Consider the following 12,467-nt stretch of genomic DNA (forward strand, 5'->3'; position numbering starts at 1 on the left):
ACCCCTCACTCTACATACTGTGTACTGCTCAGTCACCCTATAACCTCTGTACAGTCCTCTGTATACCCCTCAGTCACCTTATATACTATCCTCTGTGTACCCCTCTGTCACCCTGTATACTATCCTCTGTGTACCCCTGTCACCCTATGTACTATCCTCTGCATACCCCTCAGCCACCCTATATACTGTCCTCTGTGTACTGCACAGTCACTCCATATACTGTCCTCTGTGTACCCCTCAGTCACCCTATATACTGTCCTCTATATACCGCTCAGTCACCATATATACTGTCCTCTGTATACTGCTCAGTCACCCTATATACTGTCCTCTGTATACTGCTCAATCGCCCTATATACTGTTCTCTGTGTACCACTCAGTCGCCCTATATAGTGCTCTCTATGTACCCCTCAGTCACCCTATATACTGCTATCTGTGTACCCCTCAGTCACCCTATATACTGCTCTCTGTGTACCCATCAGTCACCTCATATACTGTCCTCTGTGTACCCCTCAGTCACCCTATATATTGTCCTCTGTATACCGCTCAGTCACCCTATATACTGTCCTCTGTATACTGCTCAGTCACCCTATATACTACTCTCTGTATACCGCTAAGTCACCCTGTATGCTGTCCTCGGTATACCCCTCACCCTATATTCTGTGTGCTGCTCAGTCACCCTGTAACCTCTGTACAGTCCTCGGTATACACCTCAGTCACCTTATATACTATCCTCTTTGTACCCCTCAGTTACCCTATATACTGTCCTCTGTGTACCCCTGTCACCCTATGTACTATCCTCTGCATACCCCTCAGTCACCCTATATACTGTCCTCTGTGTACCCCTCAGTCACCCTATATACTGTCCTCTGTATACCGCACAGTCACCATATATACTGTCCTCTGTATACTGCTCAGTCACCCTATATACTGTCCTCTGTATACTGCTCAGTCGCCCTATATACTGCTCTCTGTGTACCACTCAGTCGCCCTATATAGTGCTCTCTGTGTACCCCTCAGTCACCCTATATACTGTCCTCTGTGTACCCCTCAGTCACCCTATATACTGTCCTCTGTGTACCCCTAAGTCACCCTATATACTGTCCTCTGTGTACCCCTCAGTCACCCTATATACTGTCCTCTGTGTACTGCTCAGTCACCCTATATGCTGTCCTCTGTATACCGCTCAGTCACCCTATATGCTGTCCTCGGTATACCCCTCACTCTACATACTGTGTACTGCTCAGTCACCCTATAACCTCTGTACAGTCCTCTGTATACCCCTCAGTCACCTTATATACTATCCTCTGTGTACCCCTCTGTCACCCTATATACTATCCTCTGTGTACCCCTCTGTAACCCTGTATACTATCCTCTGTGTACCCCTGTCACCCTATGTACTGTCCTCTGCATACCCCTCAGCCACCCTATATACTGTCCTCTGTGTACTGCACAGTCACTCCATATACTGTCCTCTGTGTACCCCTCAGTCACCCTATATACTGTCCTCTATATACCGCTCAGTCACCATATATACTGTCCTCTGTATACTGCTCAGTCACCCTATATACTGTCCTCTGTATACTGCTCAATCGCCCTATATACTGTTCTCTGTGTACCACTCAGTCGCCCTATATAGTGCTCTCTATGTACCCCTCAGTCACCCTATATACTGCTATCTGTGTACCCCTCAGTCACCCTATATACTGCTCTCTGTGTACCCATCAGTCACCTCATATACTGTCCTCTGTGTACCCCTCAGTCACCCTATATATTGTCCTCTGTATACCGCTCAGTCACCCTATATACTGTCCTCTGTATACTGCTCAGTCACCCTATATACTACTCTCTGTATACCGCTAAGTCACCCTGTATGCTGTCCTCGGTATACCCCTCACCTTATATTCTGTGTGCTGCTCAGTCACCCTGTAACCTCTGTACAGTCCTCGGTATACACCTCAGTCACCTTATATACTATCCTCTTTGTACCCCTCAGTTACCCTATATACTGTCCTCTGTGTACCCCTGTCACCCTATGTACTATCCTCTGCATACCCCTCAGTCACCCTATATACTGTCCTCTGTGTACCCCTCAGTCACCCTATATACTGTCCTCTGTATACCGCACAGTCACCATATATACTGTCCTCTGTATACTGCTCAGTCACCCTATATACTGTCCTCTGTATACTGCTCAGTCGCCCTATATACTGCTCTCTGTGTACCACTCAGTCGCCCTATATAGTGCTCTCTGTGTACCCCTCAGTCACCCTATATACTGCTATCTGTGTACCCCTCAGTCACCCTATATACTGTCCTCTATACCGCACAGTCACCCCATATACTGTCCTCTGTGTACCCCTTAGTCACCCTATATACTGTCCTCTATACCGCTCAGTCACCCTATATACTGTCCTCTGTATACCGCTCAGTCACCCTGTATGCTGTCCTCGGTATACCCCTCACCCTATATTCTGTGTACTGCTCAGTCACCCTGTAACCTCTGTACAGTCCTCTGTATACCCCTCAGTCACATTATATACTATCCTCTGTGTACCCCTCAGTCACTCTATATACTGTCCTCTGTATACTGCACAGTCACCCCATATACTGTCCTCTGTGTACCCCTCAGTCACCCTATATACTGTGTACTGCTCAGTCACCCTTTATACTGTGTACTGCTCAGTCACCCTATAACCTCTGTACAGTCCTCTGTATACCCCTCAGTCACCTTACATACTATCCTCTGTGTACCCCTCTGTCACCCTATATACTGTCCTCTGTGTACCGCTCAGTCACCCTATATACTATCCTCTGTGTACCCCTCAGTCACCCTATATACTGTCCACTGTGTACCCCTCAGTCACCCTATATACTGTCCTCTGTGTACCCCTCTGTCACCCTATATACTGTCCTCTGTGTACCGCTCAGTCACCCTATATACTATCCTCTTTGTACCCCTCTGTCACCCTATATACTATCATCTGTGTACCCCTCTGTCACCCTATATACTATCCGCTGTGTACCCCTCAGTCACCCTATATACTGTCCTCTGAGTACCCCTCAGTTAACCTGTATACTGTCATCTGTGTACCCCTCAGTCACCCTATATGCTGCCCTCTGTGTACCCCTCAGTCACCCTATATGCTGTCCTCTGTGTACCCCTCAGTCACCCTATATACTGCTCTCTGTGTACCCATCAGTCACCTCATATACTGTCCTCTGTGTACCCCTCAGTCACCCTATATATTGTCCTCTGTATACCGCTCAGTCACCCTATATGCTGTCCTCTGTATACCGCTAGTACTTTTTGCCAGCCTGTTTCTGGATTCAGTGCGTCAGTGTAAAGAGGCAGGACAGAACTGTGTTATCACCGATACAGCATGCTGCCTGGATTCCCAATAGAACTGTAGAACTGGACATCACATATTATTGTGAAACATAATCCCTCTGTTATATGGGTTTCTGCTTATCAGGGAATAATATCTCTAGCCTGTTGTTTTGTACAGAATGCATATGACGATGTATATATATGAATGTTTTGGTTATTGTTATCATTTGTAAAATAATGTTTCCCCCATGTGACTGCACAGATAACCTGTGTGTTTGTTTTTGGGTAGATACAGCCAGTCTCAGATGTCAGGCCATACACCCCCCTCATTCTTCCCCACACAATGGATTCCAGGCCACACAATCAGATTAATTAAGTAAGGTTAATTTAGTTAACATCTATTGTGGCCTAGGGGACATGCCTGGAAATGTGAAAGTAGATATGTTCTGTAGTCAGCCCCTTAATGTAATGCACCCAATATAGAGCCAGGGGGTGTCGCCTTATGGTAGGAAAGACAAAGGTTTCATAATAGCAAACAGGGGCTATTAAGAGAGCAGTGGATTTCCTGGCCTGAGAGGAAGGCTGTTTTTTTTTGCTTCTGAAAGCTACTGATAGGATAGCCCTTCCAGTGTGCTGAGTAAGGATTGTGTCTGGACGCATTGTGGACACAGAACTACTGCTGGCATGTGACATCAGGAGACTGTAATGCTATACTACTGTGGGGACTTAGTAAGTAAGATACCATCCTGGCTTGCAATTGTTAATGTTATTGTGTACTGTGTGTGTATATTTACAATAAAGGGCATTTGCCACTGTTTACCTGAGTGATCAGAGAATCTGTATCCTCACATGCTGTTCTCTGTGTACCGCTCAGTTACCCTATATGCTGTCCTCCTCGGTATATCCCTCTATACACTGTGTACTGCTCAGTCACCCTATACACTGTGTACTGCTCAGTCACCCTATACGCTGTGTACTGCTCAGTCACCCTATACGCTGTGTACTGCTCAGTCATCCTATATATACGGCTCTCTGTGTACCCCTCAGTCACCCTATATACTGTCCTCTGTATACCCCTCAGTCACCCCATATACTGTCCTCTGTGTACCGCTCTGTCACCCTATATGCTGTTCTCTGTGTACCGCTCTGTCACCCTATATGCTGTTCTCTGTGTACCGCTCTGTCACCCTATATGCTGTTCTCTGTGTACCGCTCTGTCACCCTATATGCTGTTCTCTGTGTACCGCTCTGTCACCCTATATGCTGTTCTCTGTGTACCGCTCAGTCACCCTATATGCTGTCCTCGGTATACCCCTCACCCTATACACTGTGTACTGCTCAGTCACCCTATACACTGTGTACTGCTCAGTCACCCTATACGCTGTGTACTGCTCAGTCACCCTATACGCTGTGTACTGCTCAGTCACCATATATACTGCTCTCTGTGTACCCCTCAGTCACCCTATATACTGTCCTCTGTATACCCCTCAGTCACCCCATATGCTGTCCTCTGTCACCCTACTGTATATACTGTCCTCTGTATACTGCTCAGTCACCCTATATGCTGTCCTCTGTATACCGCTCAGTTGCCCAATATGCAGTCCGTGATATACCCCTAACTCTATATACTGTGTACTGCTCAGTCACCCTATATACTGTGTATTGCTCAGTCACCCTATAACCTCTGTACAGTCTTCTGTATACCCCTCAGTCACCTTATATACTATCCTCTGTGTACCCGTTTGTCACCCTATATACTGTCCTCTGTGTACCTCTCAGTAACCCTATATACTGTTCTCTGTGTACCCCTCGGTCACCCTATATACTGTCCTCTGTGTACCCCTCGGTCACCCTATATACTGTCCTCTATGTACCCCTCTGTCACCCTATATACTGTCCTCTGTGTACCGCTCCGTCACCCTATATGCTATCCTCTGTATACCGCTCAGTCACCCTATATGCTGTCCTCGGTATACCCCTAACCCTATATACTGTGTACTGCTCAGTCACCCTATAACCTCTGTACAGTCCTCGGTATACCCCTCAGTCACCTTATATACTATCCTCTGTGTACCCCTCTGTCACCCTATATACTGTGCTCTGTGTACCCCTCAGTCACCCTATATACTGCCCTCTGTGTACCGCTCAGTAACCCTATTTCTCTTACGTCCTAGAGGATGCTGGGGTCCACATTAGTACCATGGGGTATAGACTGGTCCACTAGGAGCCATTGGCACTTTAAGAGATTGAGAGTGTGGGCTGGCTCCTCCCTCTATGCCTTTCCTACCAGATTCCGTTTAGAAAATGTGCCCGGAGGAGCCGGTCACAGCTAGGGGAGCTCTACAGAGCTTTTCTAGTAAAAGTTATTTTTTAGTGTAGTAGGACTTGTATTAATTACTGTATGTATGTACATATACACAGATTAGAGTATAATATATACATCGAGATATACATAGAGTATATGTATAATATATATGCCTTGGGTATACTGTAATCCGGGTTGTCACCAGTGCGGCCCGTGGCTGAATGATTGACAGGCTGAGGGGAGCAGGAACGGCTCGCGGCGCTCCCGGTCCGAGGGAGAGCGAGGCCGGCTAGGAGGAGACCCGGATGAGACAGTTGACAGGGTCGGTTGGGAGCGGCAGAACGAGGGGAGACGGCGCGGAGAGAAGAGGGCTGTTCGGTGAGGCAAAGTGGACACAGAGAGACTCCGCCGGAGATAGCGATCACCTGCAGCCGTGGAGACCGGAGATCCCTGAACTGGGTGAGGCGGGGCGCTAGCAGCGGTGACCGCCGAACCAGGAGAGAGGAGACCGGCACCGCAGACCCGAAAGTCGGGGAAGCAGAGTGTAGCGCCCATCCTTGGGAGACACCACTCCCTACCTGCCACATCAACAGAAGCCAGCGGTGAGAATCACAGGCGCAGGGGAAGAGGGGGCAGCCCGGCCACAAACTACAGCATTCGGACACCCCAGAAACTGTGAGTCTCAGCTCTCCAGGGCCGGCCCCCAGCTGAGGGGAACAGACTCCGACGACGTCAGCCCTCAAAACGGTTGGCCAGCCTCATCTCATTTGGCAGTGCAGAGAGCAGAGGATCACTGAAACGACTGAGGTCTGTAAACACTAACACCACCAACATTCTACCTTGACCTATTATACACAAGTGAGGCACATAACACGAGCATCAATCACCAGGAAATAGTTTATGTCCCTATCTATCCCCCTCTACGTCACGTCCAGAGAACCGACTTATCACAACTATTTGGGTTGTAGTAGTATGCATAGCAGGGACTAGGACCAGGGACGTGCAGTCAGGGGAGGCAGTGCCTCCCCTGTCATAATGATTAAGATAATACAAAGAAGATGCATATGACACATATTCTGTGTCATATGTATCTTCTTAATATTCTTCTGATCATTGCTCCCCAGTCTGTATGTGTTTGGGAGGCACCGATCGTGGTGCCTCCCGTTGTCACTGGGGAAAGTATGGGGAGCGGGGGGCGGGCACGGGCGGGGACTAGCCTTGGGCTGTAAAAGCCCATTGAAAATATATGGGAAAGCGGCACCATTAGTGGTGCCGCTGTCAAAGTCAGAAAAATGTCTCAATGCACGTTGCCATATTTGCACCGCACACTGGTCCGCGCTGCGCGTGCATGCGCTCTCCCGTGGATTCGCATACCCGCAATAACGTGCACTCGCAGGCGCGGTATGCGTATTTACGGTAGAGTTTATGTAGTCGTAGCGTGCGACTCATTCGTTACAAATGTTCACAATTAATGTAGTTTATAGATCATGGTCCCTTTGATAGATTCTGAAAGTTTGGTTAAAATACAATGTCCCAGAGCTGAGGAATCCCTCTTTATATCGTACAAAGGGTCTAACAGGAATCATACAGCAGTGTTTGGTACCCATCGGAAGAGTATTTAATTAGCAATATTCCGGTGTTGGTTTGGAGCGTATTAATCGCTCGTGCGAATAGTTATGGACATAAGAAGTTTATGTCCATTTCTATTAATTACACATACTCAGGTATGCGGCGGGAAACCCAGTTTCCCACCCACCTGAGCTGTTGGAAATCGTCACAGCCCACCTGTATGAATCACCCTATGACCTTTTGTTATGATACAGGGCCGAATTCCTTCGGCCAATGGACAATGGGATTGTAGGACCAGGAGATTGCATTGTGTGTGGGGCATAAATAGGCAGGCCGACCACATCCAGCTCTCACTCTCTCATCAACGGTTATCTGCTGATAGCCGGGAGCTGGATATCGAGGCGCAGGCGATCATACCCTTTGTGCGTAAGTTTCTCTCCGTTATCATTGTCTTTCTGTGAGCCAATCTCTCTCTCTCTCTCTCTCTCTCTCTCTCTCTCTCTCTCTCTCTCTCTGTTCTCTCATATCTCCCCTAGACTAGGCTAGTATTGTATTGTATTAGATAGTATTGTATTGTATTGCATTTAGGTCAGTGTAGTATTGTCTTTTTGTATTTATTGTTTAGTTCTGTGGTTAGGAAGTCTCTGTTATATTGTAGAGTATCATTTGTACTGTTATCCCCTTTTTACAAGTATATTAGATATAATACAGTTAATAGGCCTTGGAACCTAAACCAGCATCTGTGTATTTTCTATAGTGTTAAGTGTTCACTTGAGCGTCGGTGACGCTCAAGCAGCTTTGTAGGTAGTCAGGTTACACAAGGTTGCACTTACACCCTGTACTCACATTAAGGTATTCAGTGTATTTCATTGGTATAAGGTTTTATCATAAAGGTATAGTGTTGTAAGCGTCTGCATCGCTGGTGACCTCCTCGTGGTCTCGAGCGTATGCTACGCTACAGCGATAGCGTACCATTACGGTACTTCTTAAGTAAACAGCGTACAGTGTTCTTAGCTTCATAAAGGGTTGTTATAAGGCAAAGGAATTTAGCATTGTCAATTGCGGGCTCGTCCTATACTTCTCACATCTGCACTAGGTAGATCAGCAGACATTATCCCTCCAGCAAAGGGTGGGAGGTTGTCTCACAGTGCTGACGGGATAAGCGTCTGCTTCGCTTAGATAAAGAGTGCTGAAGGAACCCGGTAACCGGAAGTAAGAACAAAACGCTTGTGTCTTTTTAAAACTGTTTATTTTTCTTTTGTCTTGCGTACGCATACATACCTGCATTTCTTTTCACTTGTATATTTCATTTTTCGTATATCACTATTCCTGTTTGCCAATTTTATAGTTGATAGAAAGTGCTAAAAAGAGATTTGCTGTTATTTAATAGTAGAGGTGATAGTTAAAGTATAGAACAAACACACGGTTTGTCTGAGATACAAAGCAGTCAGTGTGGATTGCGGTAGATGATCAGGGATCATTTACATTGATAAAAATATATTGTGTTACGGTGGATCCTTTGCATTGCATACACGTGTCGCTAACAAAGACTAGCGTACGCAATCCAAAAGGCAGACGCACGCAGCGTTCATTACGCAACGTAGCGTCCGGTTACGCCCACGTAGCTCAAGTTGTGATAAAGTGAAGTAACGCAAAGGCGATAATTAACGCACAGCGGTAGATAACGCGAAGCGGTAAATAACGCAAATCTATTTTTGGAAAATCTGAAATTTAGTTTAACAGATCCTGCTCCTAATTGGTAACACTTTTGGCCTAAAGACAATTTCTGCGCAGAAATAGATATAGAAACAAAAGTGTACATGTGTTGAGTGAGTGTGTTTTGTATACAAAAGTTTATATAACTTTAAGGTGGAACCAAAAGGAAAGCCGGGTACTCGTCAAGGGACATACGTGTAAGTGACATATACGGTGGCCAGGGAGGCATCCCTGGTTAAATAATATTTGAGCATTAGAGTATAGCGGACCATAAGGTAACAAGACCAGGAGGTCATAAGGTAACAAGACCAGGAGGTCATAAGGTAACAAGACCAGGAGGTCGTAAGGTAAAAGGTCCGCTATAAAAGTCCAGTGGCACAACGCCTGGGGTGTTGGTGCAGAACCCATATAGGCCATACAAGCTCTGGCTGAAGGAATCGCAGCCGGAAACATAGATTCCATTGATCTTTCAGTACATGACAAGTAGTGCTCGTATACTGAACGATTGGACCGCACGTTATTGTGTGCAGTAGTTAGTAATCTGACCTAATACCATTAGAGTAAAGTGGTCACAAACGCTATCTGTACATTCTGACGTGATTTGTGTAATTTTTTATTTTTGGAAGGGAAGTTCGCTGGTCACTCAGGAACTATCTAACAACCCCAACTTTACTGGAAAGAGTAAGTGTCCTGCGGGTAACCCTCATATGTTCCAGTAAACTAAAGGTTCACAGGGGCCCTAGGTTGGGTCCAGCAGCTCTGGCTACAGTGATTGCAGCACAGGCCAACGTGGGCGAGAAGTAAGTGGGGTACTTGATAAACCACCACCGCCGGCCTGCCCAAGGACATCTTGGTTTGTTTGTAAGGGTTCGCTGAAAGCCTTGATATTCAAGGAGGAATAAGCAACGCCTGCAGATTATGGGGGCCATTTGTTCAGGTAGGGGGCGATCAACCCTGGTTCAGGTTGATTCTGTGAACCGACCAGTTGGGTCGGCACGATATGTAATGTGTGAAAAATATGGAATTCACACCGAATCTTTATGTGATGAATGGGAGAGAATGACTGTACAAGACAGGGACAAATTCCCAAGAATAGGTAGCTTTAGTCCAGAAGTGTTACAAAATTTAAGGAGGAGGATATGTCTCGTAAAATCAACAAAGAGACGAATTCAACATCATGATTGTTTACAGTTATGGCACCAGGAAGGTGAGATACAGAGAGGTTTGGCTCTGGCGGCAGGATCTGGGGCAGTCAGGAAGTTGATTGCCACAGCTCCTCCTCCACCATACATTGCAGGAGAGAAGTTGATTGCGGAGAGAAACGCACTGGGTTGTAAAACACAAACTCTTAGTAACCCTGTAAATGTTAATGATGTTAACCAAATAACTCATGCAAGTATTAACCCGTGCAAGATGTACCCTGTTTTGAACCTTCCTCAGGAGTGTGATCAAGAAGACGATTCAGCAACAATTTCAGCTCTCTCTCTTGCAGCCACCATAGCAGAGACCACAGTAGGCACAGCGACACCCACGAGATTAGTGAAAGCCCCTAGCGGAGGGATAGGTGAGGTCGTGTCAACGGGTAAGTACGGCACCATGCACTACACTGAAACAATTGTACCACAACAAGCTGTAGAATCTACACAGGAAGAGGCTGTTAGAATTGCTCCTGTAAGGGTAATAGCAGTTCCCAATGGAAAAACAGATGTGTCTGGAGCCACTCCCATAAGGAACATTGCCATGTACACTCCATTTTCCAGAATGGAATTAAGAACAATAGTGTCCGAATTTCCTGACCCCAGGAAGGATTTAGTTGCTAGCCAAAAATACATCAGGGATCTAGGTAACACTGTAGAACCCAACAACAAGGATTGGCAGATACTGCTAAGAGCTTGTTTACCTTCCAATGTTGACGCAACTCAGTTTTTAGCTGATTGTGCATTGGATAAAGATGTACCGCTTACAGACGTGTACAACAAGGATAATGTAAAGAGGATAAATTTACAGCTAAAGGAGTATTTCCCAGCCGTTGTTAAATGGAATAAAATATTTTCCATTAAGCAAAAGGAGTCCGAAACGGCAACAGAATATTTTCACCGGGCACTATTAGAAATGGCAAAGTACACTGGTATAGAAGACATTAAGACCAACCCAAACCATCGGGAAGTAGCAGTATCTGTACTGATGGATGGTTTAAAGGAAACATTAAAGACTAGGGTTCAGACCACGCAACCGTGCTGGCGAGGTCTGTCAGTGTCCGGCTTGAGAGAGGCTGCTATTGATCATGACAGAAACATCACTAGGCACAGGGAGTCGCAAAGTGATAAGTTGATGTCCGTAAGTATACAGGCGCTGACCACAAGGCAGCCTGCGTATGTACCACCGAATCCTGTGGGTAAGGCAAGTGTAATAACATGTTTTTCTTGTAACAGACCGGGACACTTTGCACGAGAATGTAGAACAAAGAATGTACAAAGATCTTTTAAACCCCCTAGACAACAACACAACACACGACATTGGGAGCAGGGTCCACAGAGGCGGAGTTTTGAGCCACATACAGGGGAAACAAAAAGATATCCCCCGAACAGAGATTGGCATGCCTCTGGTAGTTCCCAGCTAACTCCCTCACAAGTAGTTGCTGCCAGCGGGATTCTGGGAGGTCAGCATACCCAATAGGGGTGTGGCCATACCTGTAATCTGCAGCCAGTTAAGTTGATTGCTAGTCTTGGAAGCGAACCAGAAATTGCAATCAATGTAGCTGGTAAAACTTTAAACTTTCTTGTAGACACAGGGGCGGCCAAGTCAGTGATAAATTCGACAGTGGGCATGAGAACCACTGGTAGGACAATTCCAGCCATGGGAGTAACAGGAGTAGTCCAGCACTACCCTGTTAGCAAACCAGCCGAGATTACAATAGGGCCTTTGCATACCAAGCATTCCTTTTTGCTGGCTGCATCGGCACCAACTAATCTCCTGGGGAGAGACTTACTATGTAAAATGGGTTGCGTCATTTATTGTACCCCTGAAGGTGTATTCTTGGACATTCCTGAGAATCACGCTCAGGAAGTACGAGACATGTTAGACTCCCCATCAAAATTAATGTCACATTCCATCATGACAAATAGGAATCCATCCCAAGTAGAAGAGATGATATCTCAGATACCAGAGTCACTTTGGACAAAAGATGGACAGGACACTGGATTAATGGCAAACGTAGCTCCAGTAGTTGTGCAAGTAAAAGATGGTAGGATAGCTCCAAAAATCCCACAGTATCCTCTGAAGCCAGAGGTGGAGTTAGGAGTTTTTCCCGTAATAGAGCGCTTGCTACAACAGGGCATTCTAGTAAGAACGTCCAGCACCGCAAATAGTCCCATCTTCCCTGTTAAAAAGAGTGGGGGGAGGGGTTACAGGCTAGTGCAGGATCTAAGGGGGATTAACAAAATAGTTGAGAGTCAGTTCCCCGTAGTGCCTAATCCAGCTGTCATCCTAATGCAAATTCCTCCCACTGCCAAATTTTTCACTGTTATTGACCTCTGCTCCGCTTTCTTT

General features: G+C 46.3%; 1 protein-coding gene across 1 annotated transcript in view; it reads left to right on the plus strand.

Annotated features, from left to right (window-relative positions):
- The first annotated feature begins 3,863 nt into the window (after positions 1 to 3,863).
- LOC134996522 (gastrula zinc finger protein XlCGF71.1-like) overlaps positions 3,864 to 12,467 on the plus strand; it is a 50,290-nt gene continuing 41,686 nt past the window's right edge. The window contains exon 1 of the mRNA XM_063951200.1: positions 3,864 to 4,057. The gene's annotated coding sequence lies outside the window, so the exon portion shown is untranslated. The remainder of the gene's footprint in view (positions 4,058 to 12,467) is intronic.

Source organism: Pseudophryne corroboree, chromosome 1, assembly GCF_028390025.1.
Source record: "Pseudophryne corroboree isolate aPseCor3 chromosome 1, aPseCor3.hap2, whole genome shotgun sequence".
Classification (NCBI taxonomy): Eukaryota; Metazoa; Chordata; class Amphibia; order Anura; family Myobatrachidae; genus Pseudophryne; species Pseudophryne corroboree.